Raw genomic sequence first — 22372 nt, forward strand, 5'->3', positions numbered from 1 at the left:
CCATTGCAAGAATCATAGATCTAGTTGGCCAAACAAAACCCAAGACTCGGAGAGACTTACAAGGATATAAAATATATATCATAGATAATCTGATCACAAATCCACAATTCGTAGGATCTCGACAAACACACCGCCAAAGAGCATTACATCGGATAGATCTCCATGAAGATCATGGAGAACTTTGTATTGAAGATCCAAGAGAGAGAACATGCCATCTAGCTACTAACTACGGACCCGTAGGTATGAAGTGAACTACTCACGAGTCATTGGAGGGCGATGATGTTGATGTAGAAGCCCTCCAACTCCAAAGTCCCCTCTGGCAGGGCACAGGGAAGGGTCTCCAGATGAGATCTCGTGGAAACGGAAGCTTGCGGTGCCGGAAAAGTATTTTTGTGGATCCCTTGATTTCTTTTCTGTATTTTAGGGAATATATAGCCGAAGGAGCTAGGTCAGGGGAGCGCCAGGGAGGCCACAAGCCTGCTGGCCGCCGGCCCCTGGTGGCGGATAGGGGGCTTGTGGGCCCCCTGTAGCCCTCCTGGCTTGGCCCTCAAGCCCCCTGATCTTCTTCCGTTCGGGAAAAATTTATTTCGGGGATTTTATTCCGTTTGGACTCCGTTCCAAAATCAGATCTGAAAAGAGCCAAAAACACAGAAAAACAGGAATTGGCACTTGGCACTGAATTAATAAGTTACTCCCAAAAAAGATAGAAAAGGTACATAAAACATCCAAAGATGACAAGATAACAGCATGAAACCATCAAAAATTATAGATACGTTTGAGACGTATCAAGCATCCCCAAGCTTTACTCCTGCTCGTAATCGAGTAGGGAAGTGATAAAGAATGAATTTTTGATGCTTTCATGCTACCTAGCATAGATGTCCTTTGTAACTCCTCTTATGTGACGTGAATGTTTAGATCCATTAGATTCAAAACAACAGTTTGCTATTGACGTGGAAACAATAATAATTCAAGCAAACTAGCAAGGTAATCATGAACTGTCAAAATAACAAGGCCAAAAGAAAGTTATCCCTACAAAAGCATATAGACTGGCTATGCTCTATCATCATTGCACAATGAATTTAAATCATGCACAACCCCGGTATTGGCCAAGTAATTGTTTCACACCCTTACTTTCTCAAACCTTTTCAACTCTCAAGCAATACATGAGCGTGAGCCATGGTTTTAGCACTATAAGTGGTGCGGAGTGTGGTGGAGGTTGCAAGACAAAAAAGGAGAAGATGGTCACATTAACTAGGCATATCAATGAGCTGTGGAGATGCTCATCAATAGATATCAATGTGAATGAGTAGGGATTGCCATACAAATGATGCACTAGAGCTAAGAGTATGTGAAAGCTCTTAAAGAAAACTAGTGGGTGTGCATCCAACTTGCTTGCTCATGAAGACCTAAGGCAATTTTGAGGAAGCCTATCATTGGAATATACAAGCCAAGTTATATAATGAAAATTTCCCACTAGCTATATGGTGGTGACAAAACGAGAGACTCTCAATCATGAAGATCATGGGGCTTAATATGCACAAGTGTGGAAAGGTGGTAGCATTGTCCCTTCTCTATTTTTCTCTCATTTTTTTATTTTTTTGGTGGGCTCTTTGGCCTCTTTTTTTGGTGGGCATCTTTGGCCTCTTTTATTTCCTCACATGGGACAATGCTCCATTAATGATGATCATCACGCTTTCAACTCAAAAATTAGAGCAACGATGACTCTATATGGAATGCCTTCGGTAGTGTACCGTGACAATGATCTAGCATGGCATAGACATTAATGGAAACATCATGCTAGATATCTTACGATCATGCAATGTCAATGTAGATGTGGTGGCACATGTCATGGTGGTAGTTGCATGGAAATATATCTCGGAATGACTTTGAAAAAACCATAGTAGGTAGGTATGGTGGCTGTTTTGAGGGAGGCTAATGGTGGGTTTTGTGCACCGGCGAAAGTTGCACGGCACTAAGAAGATAGTGATGGTGGAAGGTGAAAGTGCATCTAAACCATGGACTCAACATTAGTCATGAAGAACTCATATACTTGTTGCAAAAGTTTTATTAGTAATTGAAACAAAGCATTCGACGCATACTCCTAGGGGAAGGGTTGGTAGGTATAAAGCATCGCGTGATCCCGACCGCCACACAAAGGATGAAAATCAATAGACTAATCATGCTCAGATTTCATCACATAGCGGTTCACCATACGTGCATGCTACGGGAATCACTAACTTCAACACAAGTATTTCTAGATCCACAACACCTTACTAGCATAACTTCAATATTACCAAAACCACAACTCAAAACTAATTGAAATGAATCAAACTTCTCTAACTATTCAATGCACATGAAGGTGGAAGTTTTCGTGTCCCTTTGGATGACTACCCCTTTTGAGACTGCTTTCAAAGCATAGATCAACTACCAAGCCACACACCACTGTGCTCTAAAAGATATAAGTGAAGCACATAGAGAAAAAGTATCTAGCTCAAAAGATATAAGTGAAGCACATGTGAGCTGAATTGTCTACCAAAGGATATAAGTGAAGCTCGAAAAAATCATGGTGAGTGCATGTCTCTCTCTAGGTGTGCATCAAGGATGATTGTGACACAAAAAAAGACTCCTACGATAGAAGACGTTCCAAGCAAAAACACATAACATGTGGTGAATAAAAATATAGCCCCAAGTAACGTTACCAATGGATTGAAGACGAGAGAGGGGTGCCCTCCCGGGGCATCCCCAAGCTTAGGCTTTTACAGCATCCTTGAATCTCTTGGGGTGCCTTGGGCATCCCCAAGCTTGATCTCTTGCCACTCTTTATCTCTTTGTCCATAAGAACTTCACCCAAAACTTGAAAACTTCACAACACGAAATTTAAACAGAAACTCGTGAGAACATTAGTATGAGAAAGCAAACCACCACTTCCTTAGGTACTATAGAAAACTTAAATTCTACTTATGCTGATGTTGGGTTACTATATTTTCAATCTTCCATGGCTAATACCCCTTGATACTATCCATAGTTTCATCAAAATAAGCAACCAACACAACAAAAACAGAATCTGTTAACAGCAGACGAGTCTGTAGCAATCTGTATACTTAGTATACTTATGGTACTTCAAAAATTCTGAACAATTACAACAGTCTGAAGAATTTGCATAGAAATCAGCAGCAAAAAGAATCAAATCAAAATTGATTACAGAAAAAAATGAAAATTCTTTTCGTGAGCAGAAAGTTTCTGTCTTTTCCAGCATGACCAAACGATCATCCCCAAGACTAATCATAACGGTTTTGCTTGGCACAAACGCAAAAAGAAACACAATAAACACAATCATAACAAAATTATGAAAGTGTGGAAAACACAAACCAGAAAGAAAAAGGATAGATTCGTTGGGTTGCCTCCCAACAAGCGCTATTGTTTAACGCCCTTAGCTAGGCAAAAGGTGATGGAATCATGTATAGTCATCTTTGATGCTCAAACCATAAGTAGCCCTCATCATAGATTCATAAGGAAATCTTATTTTATTTCTAGGAAAGTGCTCCATGCCCTTCTTTAAAGGAAATTGAAATCTAATATTCCCTTCCTTCATATCGATGATAGCACCAATAGTCCTTAGGAAAGGTCTACCAAGAATAATGGGACCTGAAGGATTGCAATCTATGTCAAGTACAATGTAATCCACGGGTACATAGTTCTTATTTGCAACAATAAGAACATCATCGATCCTTCCCATGGGTTTCTTGATAGTAGAATCTGCAAGATGCAAATTAAGAGAACACTCTTCAATCTCATGAAAACCAAGAATATCACATAAAGACTTTGGAATCGCGGAAACACTAGCACCCAAATCACACAAAGCATTGCACTCATAGTTTTTGATCTTGATTTTGATAGTAGGTTCCCACTCATCATGAAGTTTTCTAGGTATAGAGACTTCTAGTTCGAGCTTCTCTTGAAGAGGTTTCATCATAGCATCTACGATATGCGCGGTAAAGGCTTTGCTTTGGCTATAAGCATGTGGGGAGTTTGCAATGGATTGCATCAAAGAAATGCATTCAAACAAGGAGAAATTATCATAATTGAATTCCTTGAAATCCAAAGTGGGAGTTTCATTACTACCCAAAATTTTGATTTCTTCTACTCCACTCTCCATACCTTTATCATCAAGATAGGTAGACTCCGAATCATTGGGGCGTTTTTCAACCAAAGTGGATTCATATCCAGCCCCTCCATCAATAGGTTTGACACGCGAAAACAAAGATTCAAGAGGAGACACACCAAGCACTTTAAGATCTTCATGATTTGCATCACTAGTACGCACCCTTTTAAACCATTCATGCCGAGCACGAATTTGGGCGGTTCTTTATTTGCTCTCATTCATGGAGACACACATAGCTTTCAAAGTTTCATCCAAGTTGACCTTGGGAGGAGCACATCTAACTTTCAAAGCATCAATATCACAAGACATCCTATCAACGATCTTAGCCAAATCTTCTATTTTGAGTAATTTTTCCTCTATGGATGCATTGAAAATATTTTGAGAGTTGATGAACTCCTTGATATTACTCTCTAAATCAAAGGGTAATTTGTTGTGATTTCCATAAGTGTTGTTGTAGGAATTGCCATAATTGTTAGAGGAGTTACTACTAAAAGGCCTAGGAACATAGTTTCCTCTAAAAGCATTGTTGTTGCCAAAATTGTTCCTACCAACAAAGTTAACGTCCAAACTAGTGTTGCTACTCTCAATCAAGGAAGATAGTGGCACATCATTAGGATCTACAGTAGCGTTTCTACTAGCAACCAAATTCATCAACTCGTCCATCTTAGCACTAAGGGAGTTAACTTCTTGTATAGCGTGTACCTTTTTGCTAGCAGGTGACCTTTCAGTGTGCCACTGAGAGTAGTTGGTCATGATATTGTCTAGGAGTTTTGTAGCCTCTCCTAACGTGATTTCCATGAATGTTCTACTTGAGGCGGAGTCCAAGATATTGCGAGAAGCAAAATTGAAGCCAGCATAAAAGATTTGTATAATCATCCACAAACTCAAGCCATGAGCGGGACAATTTCTAATCATAAGCTTCATCCTCTCCCAAGATTGTGCAATGTGTTCATGATCAAGTTGCTTGAAATTCATGATATCGTTACGTAAGGAGATGATCTTAGACGGCGGAAAATACTTGGATATGTAAGCATATTTGCACTTATCCCAAGAATCGATACTATTTTTAGGCAAAGAAGAAAACCAAGTTTTTGCGCGATCTCGCAACGAGAAAGGAAAAAGCTTCAACTTAATCACGGCATTATCCACATCTCTTTTATTTTGCATATCACAAAGCTCAATGAAGGTATTGAGATGGGATGCGACATCTTCACTAGGAAGGCCAGAGAATTGCTCTTTCATAACAAGATTCAGCAAAGCTGCGTTGATTTCATACGATTCCGGACTAGTGGCGGGAGCAATCGAAGTACTAATAAAATCATTATTATTAGTGCTCGAGAAGTCGCAAAGTTTGGTGTTTTCAGCCATGATGACTTTAACAAACAAACAAGCACACAAGCAAGCAAGAAAACCGGCAAAGGCAAAAGAAAACGACAAAGGAGAAAGGCAAATGAAAACGGCAAAGGTGAAGTGGGGGAGAGGAAAACGAGAGGCAACTGGCAAGAAAGTAAATGCAAGAGATGAGTTTGTGAGACCTACTTGGATAGATCTCTCCTTCCCCGGCAACGACGCCAAAAATACTTCTGCTACTGCAACAAAAAACCTTCCAATGGTGCCAGAAACGTGCTATGGCACCAGGAATCCTTCTGCTACGGCTACGCCTTAAGGGACTTCCTAGGCAAATATGCAAAGGATTTCCCCCGTGGCCTTGGAGCCTTGCGTTGGTGTTCCCTCAAAGCGGAAAGGGTGATGTAGCGCAGCGGTGGTAAGTATTTCCCTCAGTTCGAGAACCAAGGTATCGATCCAGTGAAGGAGTATCTCAAGTGTCTGCAGAAACACAAAAAGCTTGCTCCCAACTCTATGAAGGGGTTGTACATCCCTTATAGATTGTTCGCCAAGTGAGAACTGAAAGAACCAAAGTAACAAAGCAAAGTAAAAGTCAAAGTGGAGATGATAGATGTGAATAGACCCGGGGGCCGTAGTGCTTACTAGTGGCTTCTCTCATGAAACCAAGTAGACGGTGGGTGAACGAATTACTGTCGAGCAATTGATAGAACCGCACAAAGTCGTGACGTCATCTATGGCAATGATTATATCTATAGGCATCACGTCCAAAACAAGTAGACCGATACTTTCTGCATCTACTACTATTACTCCACACGTCGACCGCTATCCAGCATGCATCTAGTGTATTAAGTCCAAAAGAACAGAGTAACGCCTTAAGCAAGATGACATGATGTAGATGGACAATCTCATATCTACGACAAAGCCCACCTTGTTACCCTTGATGGCAACTACACGATGTGTACCTTGATGCCCCTACTATCACTGGGAAAGGTCACCACATGGTAAGAACCCAAAACCAAGCACTTCTCCCATTGCAAGAATCATAGATCTAGTTGGCCAAACAAAACCCAAGACTCGGAGAGACTTACAAGGATATCAAAGCATGCATATAAGAAATCAGCAAAGACTCAAATATATATCATAGATAATCTGATCACAAATCCACAATTCATCGGATCTCGACGAACACACCACCAAAGAGGATTACATCGGATAGATCTCCATGAAGATCATGGAGAACTTTGTATTGAAGATCCAAGAGAGAGAAGAAGCCATCTAGCTACTAACTACGGACCCGTATGTCTGAAGTGAACCACTCACGAGTCATTGGAGGGGCGATGATGTTGATGTAGAAGCCCTCCAACTCCAAAGTCCCTCCGGCAGGGCACCGGGAAGGGTCTCCAGATGAGATCTCGTGGAAACGGAAGCTTGCGGTGGCGGAAAAGTATTTTCGTGGATCCCTTGATTTTTTCCGTATTTTAGGGAACATATAGGCGAAGGAGCTAGGTCTGGGGGGCGCCAGGGAGGCCCCAAGCCTGCTGGCCGCCGCCCCTGGTGGCGGATAGGGGGCTTGTGGGCCCCCTGTAGCCCTCCTGGCTTGGCCCTCAAGCCCCCTGATCTTCTTCCGTTTGGGAAAAAATTATTTCGGGGATTTTATTCCGTTTGGACTCCGTTCCAAAATCATATCTGAAAAGAGCCAAAAACACAGAAAAAACAGGAACTAGCACTGAATTAATAAGTTAGTCCCAAAAAAGATATAAAAGGTACATAAAACATCCAAAGATGACAAGATAACAACATGAAACCATCAAAAATTATAGATACGTTTGAGACGTATCAAACGTCACTTTATATTGCCTCCTCTGATAAAGAACTTTATTATGCAGTCTGTCGCTTTTATGTCTTCCTCATCACAGGTTCGTACAAAGCTTATTTTCCACACACTAATAGATCATATATATTAGAGAGAAAATTTTATTGCTTGCACCGATGACAACTTACTTGAGGGATCTTATTCAATCCATAGGTAGGTATGGTGGACTCTCATGGCAAAACTGGGTTGAAGGTTTATGGAGGCACAAGTAGTATCTCTACTTGGTGCGGGAGTTTTGGCTAATATGAGGTGGAAGCAATCGCCACATGCTAAGGGATCTCTAATCATATAACATTGTTTGGAACCAAGCAAACACAATTAATTATGTTGTCTTCCTTGTCCAACATCAACTCCTAAGCATGTAATAGTTTGGTGAGTGCTCACAATTGTAAAAAGTGTCTAAGATGATATATTTATATGTGAACCTATCTTTCTTTATTACTTCTTATTAATTGCAACAATGACTGAGGTCTATGTTGATTTATTCTCAATGAGTTTCAGTCATCATACGTGTCATACGTGAAGCTATCACTTTCGATAAGATCATCACATGATCTTTCATGCTATCGTCCTTTTCATACTTTTGATCACGACATAAAGCAAACCCTTGACTAAGATACTCTTTATTATATAGCTCGCAAGCTCGAATACAACGGGGGAGACACAAAGCAAAAGACTCAAACTAAAAAATAAAGACGTATTCCACTAAGAGAAGAAAATAAAAACTGAAAAGGAAAGAACTAAAACAAAGGTAAAAGCAAAAGATATAAAGGTGATACGGTACCAGGGCAACTCCCCCAAGCTTGGCAAAAGATAAGGGGATTGCCCATACCAATGCTTAGTTGTCTTCCTTTGGTGATGATGGTGCTGGTGTTGTTGAAGTAGTCTGATCCTCCGTCTTCCAAGGCATAGGTGCTCCATCATGGCAGGATGAACGAGTCGGCGGAATCCTCAACTCTGCAGCCAACCTTATTGATTTAAATCTATACTCATACTCACAGTTTTGGTTCTGCAGGTCATAGATCTGGCCTTGAAGTTGGTCAACCCTGTCATAGAGCCTGGAGAGGTGTTTCCCAATGTCAATGGCATCCATCTTGTGATTGCTGGTGAACTCTGTGATCATCATGTGGTTGGCGTTGAGTCCACACTCCACCATCCCTTGGCACTTGAAGACTTGTTGCTCCATTTCTTCGAGCCTCGTCTCCACGCTTCCGGTCTTCTTAGGCCCCTCAACATCACGGATGTGCAACATCCCCTCGCTCATCTTGATAGATTGAGGGTGTTTCAGCACTTCCATGAGGTAGGGATTGATGACCTTCTCGAAGATCTTGTCCTTAGGAGCGTTTGGGGAAGGCATGATGATCTAGATCTGCCACAGAAACAGGCTCGAAACGAAAACAAAGGAAAACTGCACGATACGGAGATTAAAACCTTCGGGCGTATATATAATGATTTTTTCTGGACCACAAGGAGAGCTCTACAAGAAAACGGAGTCCGGGAGGGACACGAGGTGCCCACAAGCCCTCTAGCCGCCACCAGGGGGGTAGGTGGCGGCTACCAAGCTTGTGGCCGCCTCGTGCGCTCTCCGGACTGCGTTTTAATTTTCTAATTTTCCAAAAATTCCAAAACAGAGGAAATTTCCTATTGGAAAAGTTTCGGAGTCCAATTGCTTACCGAAACATATACCTCTTCGTTTTCAGGGTCTGAAACAGGCTGATAAACATCCCTTATGTACTCCTGTGGAGTTATGATATTGATGATATTGGTCTCAACATTTATGGGAGTACCAGAGATGTAATGCTTGATTCTTTGCCCATTTACCACTCTAGGAAAATTTCCTTCCGTGTTATTGATTTTGATGGCACAGGAACGATATACTTCCTCGATAACGTAAGGACCTTCCCATTTAGAGAGAAGCTTGCCTGCGAAGAACCTTAAGCGAGAATTGTATAGTAGGACATAATCACCTACATTGAACTCTCGTTTCTGTATTCGTTTGTCGTGCCATCACTTAACCTTTTCCTTGGACAATTTGGCATTCTCATATGCCTCGGCCCTCCATTCACCTAATGAGCTGATATCAAACAGTCGCTTCTCACCGGCAGGTTTGAAATCGAAGTTGAGCTCTTTGATTGCCCAATAAGCTTTGTGTTCCAGCTCAAGAGGTAAATGACAGGCCTTACAGTAAACCATTTTATACGGCGACATGCCCATGGGATTCTTATAAGCAGTCCTATAAGCCCATAGTGCATCGTCAAGTTTGCTAGACCAATTCTTTCGAGATCTATTGACAGTCTTCTGTAGGATCAATTTGATCTCCCTATTACTCAACTCCACTTGACCACTAGACTGAGGATGATAAGGAGATGCAACTCTATGGTTGACATCATACTTAGCGAGCATCTTGCGGAAAACACCATGAATGAAGTGTGAACCGCCATCAGTCATCAAATATCTAGGGACCCCAAATCTTGGGAAAATGACTTCTTTAAGCATCTTAATAGAGGTGTGGTGATCAGCATTTTTAGTGGGGATAGCTTCTACCCACTTAGTGACGTAATCCGCAGCAACTAAGATGTGAGTGTACCCATTGGAACTTGGGAAGGGTGCCATATAATCAAAGCCCGGGACATTAAATGGTTCAATGACAAGTGAATAGTTCATAGGCATTTCCTGACGCTTACTGACGTTCCCTATTCTTTGGCATTTGTCACAAGATAAGAAAAACTTACGGGCATCCTTGAAGAGAGTGGGCCAATAGAAACCTGATTCCAATACCTTATGAGCAGTTCTATCTCCAGCATGGTGTCCTCCGTAGGCTTCGGAATGTCACTTCTGCAGGATATGTCCGTATTCAAGTTCAGGCACAGAACGTCTAATAACACCATCTACTCCTTCCTTATAAAGGTGAGGATCATCCCAAAAGTAGTGTCTCAAATCAAAGAAGAATTTCTTATTTTGCTGATAGGTGAAACTAGGTGGTATGTATTTGGCTACGATATAATTTGCGTAATCGGCATACCACGGTGCACTATGTGAAGTGCGGATGACATTTAATTGCTCATCAGTAAAGCTGTCATCAATAGGTCGTGGGTCATCAAGGACATTCTCTAGCCTAGACAAGTTATCTGCTACAGGGTTATCAGCACCCTTTCGGTCAACAACATGCAAATCAAATTCCTGTAGCAGGACAACCCATCTGATCAGCCTAGGCTTAGCGTCCTTCTTCTCCATAAGGTACTTAATAGCAGCATGATCAGAGTGAATAGTGACTTTGGAGTCAACTATATAAGATCTGAAATTTTCACATGCAAACACGACTGGTAAAAACTCCTTTCCGTAGTGGCATAGGTTTTTTGGGCACTCTCTAGAGTTTTACTAGCGTAGTGAATAACATTCAACTTCTTGTCAACTCTTTGTCCTAGAACAGCACCAACATCATAATCACTAGCATCACACATGATTTCAAAGGGCAAGTTCCAATTAGGTGGTTGAACAATAGGTGCGGTTATCAAGGCCTTTTTAAGTATTTCGAAAGCTTCCTCACAATCCTCATCAAAAACAAAAGGAACATCCTTCTGCAAGAGGTTAGTAAGAGGCCTAGAAATCTTAGAGAAGTCTTTAACGAACCTTCTATAGAAACCAACATGACCTAGGAAACTTCATATACCTCTAATATCTGTGGGGCAAGGCATTTTCTCAATTGCATCAACCTTAGCCTTATCAACTTCAATGCCTCTTTCAAAACTTTTGTGTCCTAAGACGATGCCTTCATTAACGATAAAGTGGCACTTCTCCCAATTCAAGACGAGGTTGGTATCTTTGCATCTCTGTAAGACTCGATCAAGGTTGCTGAGGCAATCATCAAAGGAAGACCCGTAAACGGAGAAGTCATCCATGAAAACCTCGACAATCTTTTCACAAAAGTCAGAGAATATAGCCATCATACATCTTTGAAAGGTGGCAGGTGCATTGCATAAGCCAAAAGGCATATGTCTATAAGCAAAGGTACTGAAGGGGTAGGTGAAAGTTGTTTTCTCCTGATCAGATTGTGCAACAGGTATTTGCGAGAAACCTGAATAACCGTCTAGAAAGCAGAAGTGTGTGTGTTTTGATAGCCTTTCTAGCATTTGGTCGATAAACGACAAAGGATAATGGTCTTTCCTGGTTGCCTTGTTCAGTTTCCGGAAGTCTATCACCATCCTATAGCCAGTAATAATCCTTTGTGGGATTAATTCATTCTTATCATTAGGAACGACGGTGATACCTCCCTTCTTAGGTACGCAATGTACTGGACTTACCCAATCACTATGAGCAACAGGATAAATGATTCCTTCTTCTAGAAGCTTTAATATTTCTTTTTTAACGACCTCTTTCATCTTAGGATTTAATCTCCTTTGATGATCAGCAACTGGTTTAGAATGAGGATTGGTTTTAATCTTGTTGTGACATAGAGTCGGACTAATACCCTTAAGATCATCAAGAGTATATCCAATAGCAGCACGGTGCTTCCTCAGAGTTTTTAGTAACTTCTTCTCTTCGTGCTCTAAGAGGAGAGCAATAATAATAACAGGATATATCTCCTTCTCATCAAGATAGGCATACTTAAGAGTATTAGGCAACTGTTTAAGCTCGAACACAGGATCACCCTTCTGTGGGGGAGGATCCTCAAGCAGTTCAACAGGCAGATTATTCTTGAGAATATGATATTATTCTAAGACAATTTTATCTATCTCATCTCTTTCCTCCATATGCATATCATTTTCATGCTCAAGCAGATATTGTTCTAATGGATCCGTAGGAGGTACGGCAATAGAGGCAAGAGCAATGATTTCATCCCTACCACACGATTCTTTTTCATGGGGTTGTCTTCCAAACTTGGAGAAGTTAAAGTCATGAGACACACCCTCGAAACTTACTGTGACAGTCTTCTTAATGCAATCAATGTCACCATTGACAGTGTTGAGAAAGATTCTACCGAATATGATGGGACAAAACCTATCTTGTGCAGTACCAAGGACGAGGAAATTAGTAGGATACTTCGTCTTACCACACAGGACTTCTACGTCTGTCACAATTCCCAGAGGGCAGATAGTGTCTCTATTAGCTAGCGTAATAGTGACATCAATGGGTTCTAGCTCAGGAGGTGCAATCTCATCTTTGATTTCATCATATAAGGAACGGGGTATTGCACTAACACTAGCTCCCATATCACATAAACCATGGTAACAGTGATCTCCTATCTTGACAGAAACTACGGGTAGGCCAACTACAGGTCCGTGGTCTTCCGCGTGAGGTTTAGCAATTCTAGCGGAGTCCTCACAGAATTTGATAACATGCCCGTCTATGTCTTCGGCTAAGAGATCTTTGATAACAGCAACACTAGGTTCAACTCTAATCTCCTCAAGGGGTGCAAGTGGTCTAATGTGACCCCTACGTATCACAGTTGGAGCTTTAGAAAAATTCTTTATCCTAGTAGGGTAAGGTGGTCTCTCAGCGTAGGTACAAGGAACAACAGGATCACTTAAAGCAATAACTTTATCCTCAACTAGATTGTTTTGACTATGTTGCTTTCTATAGGAGGATGATACTTAAACCACTTCTCTTTGGGAAGATCAACATGAGCAGAAAAAGATTCACATAGATAAGCTACTATCTCAGAGTCGGGTCCATACTTAGCGCTAAAATCTCTAGAAGTGTTTGTTTCAACAAAAGATTTAATGCAATCAAACTAGGAATTCATACCTCACTCCTTACCTTCCTCCAGCTCCCAATCTTCAGAGTTACGTTTGATTATTTCCAATAAATTCCACTTGTGGTAAATATCCTTCTTCATAAAAGAACTAGTACAAGTATAGGGGATCAATCGTAGTCCTTTCAATAAGTAAGAGTGTCAAACCCAACGAGGAGCAGAAGGCTCTGATAAACGGTTTTCAGCAAGGTAATAACTACAAGCACTGAAAGTAGCGGTAACAAGTGATGGTGTAGTGAGGTGAAACGTAGCAAGTGAAAAGTAACAAGTAACAAGTAGTAGCAATGGTGCAGAAAGTGGCCCAATCCCTTTAGTAGCAAGGGAGAAGCCTGAATAAAGTCTTATACGAGAAAAACCCTCCCGAGGACACACGAGAATATCTGTCATGCTAGTTTCATCATGTTCATATGATTCGCGTTCGTTACTTTGATAGTTTGATATGTATGTGGACCGGCGCTTGGGTTGCCCTTACTTGGACAAGCATCCCACTTATGATTAGCCCCTCTCGCGAGCATCTGCAACTACGAGAGAAGAATTAAGACAACGTCTAACCATAGCATTAAACTAGTGGATCCAAATCAGCCCCTTAGGAAGCAACGCATAGACTGGGGTTTAAGCTTCTGTCACTCCAGCAACCCATCATATTCTTACTACTCCCCAATGTCTTCCTCTAGGCCCAAATATGGTGAAGTGTTATGTACTCGACGTTCACATAACACCACTAGAGGAAAAGACAACATACAACATATCAAAATACCGAACGAATACCAAATTCACATGACTATTACTAACATGACTTATCCCATGTCCTCAAGAACAAAAGTAAGGACTCACAAAGCATAATCATAATCATGATCAGAGGTGTAACGAATAGCATCAAGGATCTGAACATAAACTCTTCCGCCAAGTAATCCAACTAGGATCAACTACAAAGAGTAATCAACACTACTAGCAACCTTACAAGTACCAATCGGAGTCGCGAGACGGAGATTGGTTACAAGAGATGAACTAGGGATTGGAGAGGATATGGTGCTGATGAAGATGTTGATGAATATGCCTCCCCGCTGACGAGAGGAGTGTTGGTGATGACGATGGCGACGATTTCCCCCTCCGGGAGGGAAGTTTCCCCAGCAGGATGGTCCTGCCGGAGCTCTAGATTGGATCTGCTCAAGTTCGGCCTCGTGGGGGCGGCGAAACCACGAAAAAGCTCCCTCCTGATTTTTTCTGGAACGAAACCCTTCATATAGCAAAAGAGGGGGGCCAGTGGGCCGTCAGGGAGCCCACAAGCCCTGTAGCCGCCACCAGCCCTGAAGCCGCCACCAGGGGGTGGCGGCTACCAGGCTTGTGGCGCCCTGGTAGCTCCCCTCTGGTACTTTTTTCGCCCAGTAATTTTTATATATTCCCAAAAAAATTCCACGTAAATTTTTAGGGCATTTGGAGTTGTGCAGAATAGAGGACTCAGATTTGCTCCTTTTCCAGTCCAGAATTCCAGCTGCCTGAATTCTCCCTCTTCAAATAAACCTTGCAAAATAAGAGAGAAAAGGCATAAATATGGTACCACAAAGTAATATAACAGCCCATAAAACGATAAATATCAACATGAAAGCATGATGCAAAATGGACGTATCACTAAGTATAGGCCATTTAATAGCTAAGTTAGGTGGAATAGGTCATCTTGGAGCTACATAGCCTTATTATGTCATTTAGGAGAGAACTTAGCTAAGTATAGGTCATTCTAGAGCTAACTTGGATAAAATATGTCATTTTGTAGCCAACTATGATTATTAATCCATTTTGACCTTATTATGTCATTTTGGAGCTAAATTAGTCATTTTAATGAGCTAACCAAGGTTCTTATGATGTTTTTACCTAACTATGCTAATTATGTCATTTTGGAGGATAATTAGCTAAGTATGTCATTTTGGAGGATAATTAAATAGACCATTTTGGAGCTAACTAAGCTAATTATGTCATTTAGGTGGAACCCTAGCTAACTATAGGTCGTTTCGGAGCTAACTTGGGTAAAATAGGTCATTCCGGAGCAAACTATGCTTATTAAGCCATTTTGGAGCTACCTAGGCTAATTATAGGCCATTTAATACGTAAGTTAGGGGGAATAGGTCATCTTGCAGCTACGTAAGCCTTATTATGTCATTTAGGAGAGAACTTAGCTAACTATAGGTCATTTTTTATTAAATAGGTCATTTTGGAGCTAACTAAGCTAATTATGTCATTTTGTAGGATAATTAGCCAATTTCGTCTTTCTTGGATGAGTCTAAGCTACGTAGTAGAAGAGAAAGATAAGAAGCAAGAAGAGAAGAAGAAGTAAAAGAAGAAGGAGGAGGAGGAGGAGGAGGAGGAGAAGGAGAAGGAAGAGGAGAAGAAGAAGAAAACAAGAAGGAGAAGGAGAAGGAGGAATAAGGAGGAAGAAGAAAGAGAAGGAGGAGCTCCTTCTCCTTCTTCTACTCCTTCTTGTCCTTCTTCTTATTATCCTCCTTCTCTTCTTCCTCATCTCTTCTTCTTCTTCTTCCTTCCTTTCATTTTTCCTCTTTCTTCTCCTCTTGTCCCCTTCTCCGGGCTAAATTAGCTAAGAATGCCTTTTTGGAGCTAATTATGTCATTACGAGGATAATTAGCTAAGTATAGGTCATGTTTTATTAAATAGACCATTTTGGAGCTAACTAAGCTAATTATGTCATTTAGGTGGAAGCCTAGCTAACTATAGGTCGTTTCGGAGCTAAATTGGGTAAAATAGGTCATTCGGGAGCAAACTATGCTTATTAAGCCATTTTGGATCTAGCTAGGCTAATTATAGGCCATTTAATACCTAAGTTAGGGGGAATAGGTCATCTTGCAGCTACGTAAGCCTTATTATGTCATTTAGGAGAGAACTTAGCTAACTATAGGTCATTTTTTATTAAATAGGTCATTTTGGAGCTAACTAAGCTAATTATGTCATTTTGTAGGATAATTAGCCAATTTAGTCTTTCTTGGATGAGTCTAAGCTATGTAGAAGAAGAGAAAGAGAAGAATAAGTAAAAGAAGAAGGAGGAGGAGGAGGAGGAGGAGGAGAAGGAGAAGGAAGAGGAGAAGAAGAAGAAAAGAAGAAGGAGAAGGAGAAGGAGGAAGAAGGAGGAAGAAGGAGAAGGAGGAGCTCCTTCTCCTTATTCTCCTCCTTCTTCTCCTTCTTATTATCCTCCTCCTTCTCTTCTTCTTCTTCTATTCTTCTTCTTCCTTCCTTTCATTTTTCTCTTCCTTCTCCTCTTGTCCCCTTCTTCGGGCTAAATTAGCTAAGAATGCCTTTTTGGAGCAAATTATGTCATTTCGAGGATAATTAGCTAAGTATAGGTCATGTTTTATTAAATAGACCATTTTGGAGCCAACTAAGTTAAGTATGTCATTTAGGTGGAACCCTAGCTAACTATAGGTCGTTTCGGAGCTAACTTGGGTAAAATAGGTCATTCCAAAGCAAACTATGCTTATTAGCTATTTTGGAGCTACCTAGGCTAATTATAGGCCATTTAATACCTAAGTTAGGGGGAATAGGTCATCTTTCAGCTACGTAAGCCTTATTATGTCATTTAGGAGACAACTTAGCTAACTATAGGTCATTTTTTATTAAATAGGTCATTTTGGAGCTAACTAAGCTAATTATGTCATTTTGTAGGATAATTAGCCAATTTAGTCTTTCTTGGATCAGTCTAAGCTACGTAGAAGAAGAGAAAGAGAAGAAGCAAGAAGAGAAGAAGAAGTAAAATAACAAGGAGGAGGAGGAGGAGGAGAAGGAGAAGGAAGAGGAGAAGAAGAAGAAAAGAAGAAGGAGAAGGAGAAGGAGGAATAAGGAGGAAGAAGAAGGAGAAGGAGGAGCTCCTTCTCCTTCTTCTCCTTCTTCTTATCCTCCTTCTCTTCTTCTTCTTCTCTTCTTCTTCTTCGTTCCTTTCATTTTCCTCTTTCTTCTCCTCTTGTCCCCTTCTTCGGGCTAAATTAGCTTAGAATGCCTTTTTGGAGCTAATTATGTCATTTCGAGGATAATTAGCTAAGTATAGGTCATGTTTTATTAAATAGACCATTTTGGAGCTAACTAAGCTAATTATGCCGTTTAGGTGGAACCCTAGCTAACTATAGGTCGTTTCGGAGCTAACTTGGGTAAAATAGGTCATTCCGGAGCAATCTATGCTTATTAAGCCATTTTGGAGCTACCTAGGCTAATTATAGGCCATTTAATACGTAAGTTAGGGGGAATAGGTCATCTTGCAGCTACGTAAGCCTTATTATGTCATTTAGGAGAGAACTTAGCTAACTATAGGTCATTTTTTATTAAATAGGTCATTTTGGAGCTAACTAAGCTAATTATGTCATTTTGTAGGATAATTAGCCAATTTCGTCTTTCTTGGATGAGTCTAAGCTACGTAGTAGAAGAGAAAGATAAGAAGCAAGAAGAGAAGAAGAAGTAAAAGAAGAAGGAGGAGGAGGAGGAGGAGGAGGAGAAGGAGAAGGAAGAGGAGAAGAAGAAGAAAACAAGAAGGAGAAGGAGAAGGAGGAATAAGGAGGAAGAAGAAAGAGAAGGAGGAGCTCCTTCTCCTTCTTCTACTCCTTCTTGTCCTTCTTCTTATTATCCTCCTTCTCTTCTTCCTCATCTCTTCTTCTTCTTCTTCCTTCCTTTCATTTTTCCTCTTTCTTCTCCTCTTGTCCCCTTCTCCGGGCTAAATTAGCTAAGAATGCCTTTTTGGAGCTAATTATGTCATTACGAGGATAATTAGCTAAGTATAGGTCATGTTTTATTAAATAGACCATTTTGGAGCTAACTAAGCTAATTATGTCATTTAGGTGGAAGCCTAGCTAACTATAGGTCGTTTCGGAGCTAAATTGGGTAAAATAGGTCATTCGGGAGCAAACTATGCTTATTAAGCCATTTTGGATCTAGCTAGGCTAATTATAGGCCATTTAATACCTAAGTTAGGGGGAATAGGTCATCTTGCAGCTACGTAAGCCTTATTATGTCATTTAGGAGAGAACTTAGCTAACTATAGGTCATTTTTTATTAAATAGGTCATTTTGCAGCTAACTAAGCTAATTATGTCATTTTGTAGGATAATTAGCCAATTTAGTCTTTCTTGGATGAGTCTAAGCTATGTAGAAGAAGAGAAAGAGAAGAATAAGTAAAAGAAGAAGGAGGAGGAGGAGGAGGAGGAGAAGGAGAAGGAAGAGGATAAGAAGAAGAAAAGAAGAAGGAGAAGGAGAAGGAGGAAGAAGGAGGAAGAAGGAGAAGGAGGAGCTCCTTCTCCTTATTCTCCTCCTTCTTCTCCTTCTTCTTATCCTCCTCCTTCTCTTCTTCTTCTTCTATTCTTCTTCTTCCTTCCTTTCATTTTTCTCTTCCTTCTCCTCTTGTCCCCTTCTTCGGGCTAAATTAGCTAATAATGCCTTTTTGGAGCAAATTATGTCATTTCGAGGATAATTAACTAAGTATAGGTCATGTTTTATTAAATAGACCATTTTGGAGCCAACTAAGTTAAGTATGTCATTTAGGTGGAACCCTAGCTAACTATAGGTCGTTTCGGAGCTAACTTGGGTAAAATAGGTCATTCCAAAGCAAACTATGCTTATTAAGCTATTTTGGAGCTACCTAGGCTAATTATAGGCCATTTAATACCTAAGTTAGGGGGAATAGGTCATCTTTCAGCTACGTAAGCCTTATTATGTCATTTAGGAGACAACTTAGCTAACTATAGGTCATTTTTTATTAAATAGGTCATTTTGGAGCTAACTAAGCTAATTATGTCATTTTGTAGGATAATTAGCCAATTTTGTCTTTCTTGGATCAGTCTAAGCTACGTAGAAGAAGAGAAAGATAAGAAGCAAGAAGAGAAGAAGAAGTAAAATAACAAGGAGGAGGAGGAGGAGGAGAAGGAGAAGGAAGAGGAGAAGAAGAAGAAAAGAAGAAGGAGAAGGAGAAGGAGGAATAAGGAGGAAGAAGAAGGAGAAGGAGGAGCTCCTTCTCCTTCTTCTCCTTCTTCTTATCCTCCTTCTCTTCTTCTTCTTCTCTTCTTCTTCTTCCTTCCTTTCATTTTCCTCTTTCTTCTCCTCTTGTCCCCTTCTTCGGGCAAAATTAGCTTAGAATGCCTTTTTGGAGCTAATTATGTCATTTCGAGGATAATTAGCTAAGTATAGGTCATGTTTTATTAAATAGACCATTTTGGAGCTAACTAAGCTAATTATGCCGTTTAGGTGGAACCCTAGCTAACTATAGGTCGTTTCGGAGCTAACTTGGGTAAAATAGGTCATTCCGGAGCAATCTATGCTTATTAAGCCATTTTGGAGCTACCTAGGCTAATTATACGCCATTTAATACCTAAGTTAGGGGGAATAGGTCATCTTGCAGCTACGTAAGCCTTATTATGTCATTTAGGAGAGAACTTAGCTAACTATAGGTTCTTTTTTATTAAATAGGTCATTTTGGAGCTAACTAAGCTAATTATGTCATTTTGTAGGATAATTAGCCAATTTCGTCTTTCTTGGATGAGTCTAAGCTACGTAGAAGAAGAGAAAGAGAAGAAGCAAGAAGAGAAGAAGAAGTAAAATAAGAAGGAGGAGGAGGAGGAGGAGAAGGAGAAGGAAGAGGAGAAGAAGAAGAAAAGAAGAAGGAGAAGGAGGAGGAAGAAGGAGGAAGAATAAAGAGAAGGAGGAGCTCCTTCTCCTTCTTCTACTCCTTCTTGTCCTTCTTCTTATTCTCCTCCTTCTCTTCTTCTTCTTCTCTTCTTCTTCTTCTTCCTTCCTTCCATTTTTCCTCTTTCTTCTCCTCTTGTCCCCTTCTTCGGGCTAAATTAGCTAAGAATGCCTTTTTGGAGCTAATTATGTCATTACGAGGATAATTAGCTAAGTATAGGTCATCTTTTATTAAATAGACCATTTTGGAGCTAACTAAGCTAATTATGTCATTTACGTGGAAGCCTAGCTAACTATAGGTCGTTTCGGAGCTAACTTGGGTAAAATAGGTCATTCCGGAGCAAACTATGCTTATTAGGCCATTTTGGATCTAGCTAGGCTAATTATAGGCCATTTAATACCTAAGTTAGGGGGAATAGGTCATCTTGCAGCTACGTAAGCCTTATTATGTCATTTAGGAGAGAACTTAGCTAACTATAGGTCATTTATTATTAAATAGGTCATTTTGGAGCTAACTAAGCTAATTATGTCATTTTGTAGGATAATTAGCCAATTTAGTCTTTCTTGGATGTGTCTAATCTACGTAGAAGAAGAGAAAGAGAAGAAGAAGTAAAAGAAGAAGGAGGAGGAGGAGGAGGAGGAGAAGGAGAAGGAAGAGGAGAAGAAGAAGAAAAGAAGAAGGAGAAGGAGAAGGAGGAAGAAGGAGGAAGAAGAAGGAGAAGGAGGAGCTCCTTCTCCTTCTTCTCCTCCTTCTTCTCCTTCTTCTTATCCTCCTCCTTCTCTTCTTCTTCTTCTCTTCTTCTTCTTCTTCTTCCTTTCATTTTTTCTGTTTCTTCTCCTCTTGTCCCCTTCTTCGGGCTAAATTAGCTAAGAATGCCTTTTTGGAGCTAATTATGTCATTTCGACGATAATTAGCTAAGTATAGGTCATGTTTTATTAAATAGCCCATTTTGGAGCTAACTAAGCTAATTATGTCATTTAGGTGGAACCCTAGCTAACTATAGGTCGTTTCGGAGCTTATTTGGGTAAAATAGGTCATTCCGGAGCAAAGTATGCTTATTAAGCCATTTTAGAGCTACCTAGGCTAATTATAGGCCATTTAATACCTAAGTTAGGGGGAATAGGTCATCTTGCAGCTACGTAAGCCTTATTATGTCATTTAGGAGAGAACTTAGCTAACTATAGGTCATTTTTTTATTAAATAGGTCATTTTGGAGCTAACTAAGCTTATTAAGCCATTTTCGAGCTAACTAAGCTTATTATGCCATTCCGGAGCAAACTATGCTTACTAAGCCATTTTGGAGCTAACTAAGCTAATTATGTCATTTAGATGGAAGTCTAGCTAATTTTTATTAAAACACTAGAAATAACATACCATTATCGTCATCATGCCGGTGAAGCACGGTGGCTCTGGCTTGTTTCACCTTGAGAAGGCTGCCCTGGAGAACACTCCACTGTAGAAGGGTCGTGCGATGCGTTTCGGGAGATATTCTGCACCAAACATCGTTTGCAATGTGTCGTTAGCATGAGGACACTCTTAAGATCACTGCACTGAAATGAAACTCACCGACCCTGCCACGTTAATGACTGGTATCGGCAGAGGGACTTGTCCGCTCTTCTTGCACATAGACTGTACATTTGGTTTCGACAAGTCAAACTTTTTATTTATTAATGAAACGGACATTAAAATGCAAGATTTGAAATAACATGAAGAAGAAACTTACCACGAAGAGCTCGTATATGGCCCTGTTAGACGCATCATTCCGTGCCCTCTCCGCCTCCACCAATGCAATCGTCCTCTCCTCCAGCTCCCTAATCTCCTTATCCTTCTCCGCCATAGCCTCCTGCATTGCCTCTCTCTCTTTCTGAATAGCAGTCTGCAACACAACTCATTGTTAGCAATGTAATCATATTCGTTCCAACGCACAACATAATGCGGAAAGATAGTTGAGTCCATTAAACTAACCTCGATGGCGAGCTCGATTGGCCGTGGACGACGTGTTATCTCTGGACAGGAGCTCGTTTGACGTGCCTTTATGTGCCGGAGAGTGCTAGGACAACGTATAAGGCCGTCTCCAATGGCGATCGAGCCATGGGGCCTCCCGTTGGCAGCTATTATCACCAGCTCTGAATCAATAGGCCCCTCGGTCGGGTTAAAGTCCTCCCCTTTCCTCGCCTTCCCGTGATCTCTGTACTTCACGAGCTTTTGGTGGGAGGAGATGTTGGTGAAGTTTTTTGGATGCTCGAGGTCAGACTCAGAGAATGCCTTGACCTTCTTATACAAGGCAGTATGGGCCATCGCATATAGGTCGTACATCTTTGGCACCTCCGTCTTATTGTGACACGCCTAAAAGAGAGAGAGAAGAAAAATGTATTAGTAAAGGGCTCAAGATAGCATTAAGAATGAATTGCATGAGGCATGAAGCAAACCACATACCCAGTTCTTGCCAAATTGGATTAAGTTGATGCTCCCTTGATGGTGTGGCACACCAACCATTTTGCCACCCCTCTCCTTGGCGTTGTTGTGGCTAGCCTCCCACGTTCCGGAGAACCATTGATCCACCAAGGCCTCCCAA

This window comes from Hordeum vulgare, chromosome 7H, assembly GCF_904849725.1.
Source record: "Hordeum vulgare subsp. vulgare chromosome 7H, MorexV3_pseudomolecules_assembly, whole genome shotgun sequence".
NCBI classification, from domain to species: Eukaryota; Viridiplantae; Streptophyta; class Magnoliopsida; order Poales; family Poaceae; genus Hordeum; species Hordeum vulgare.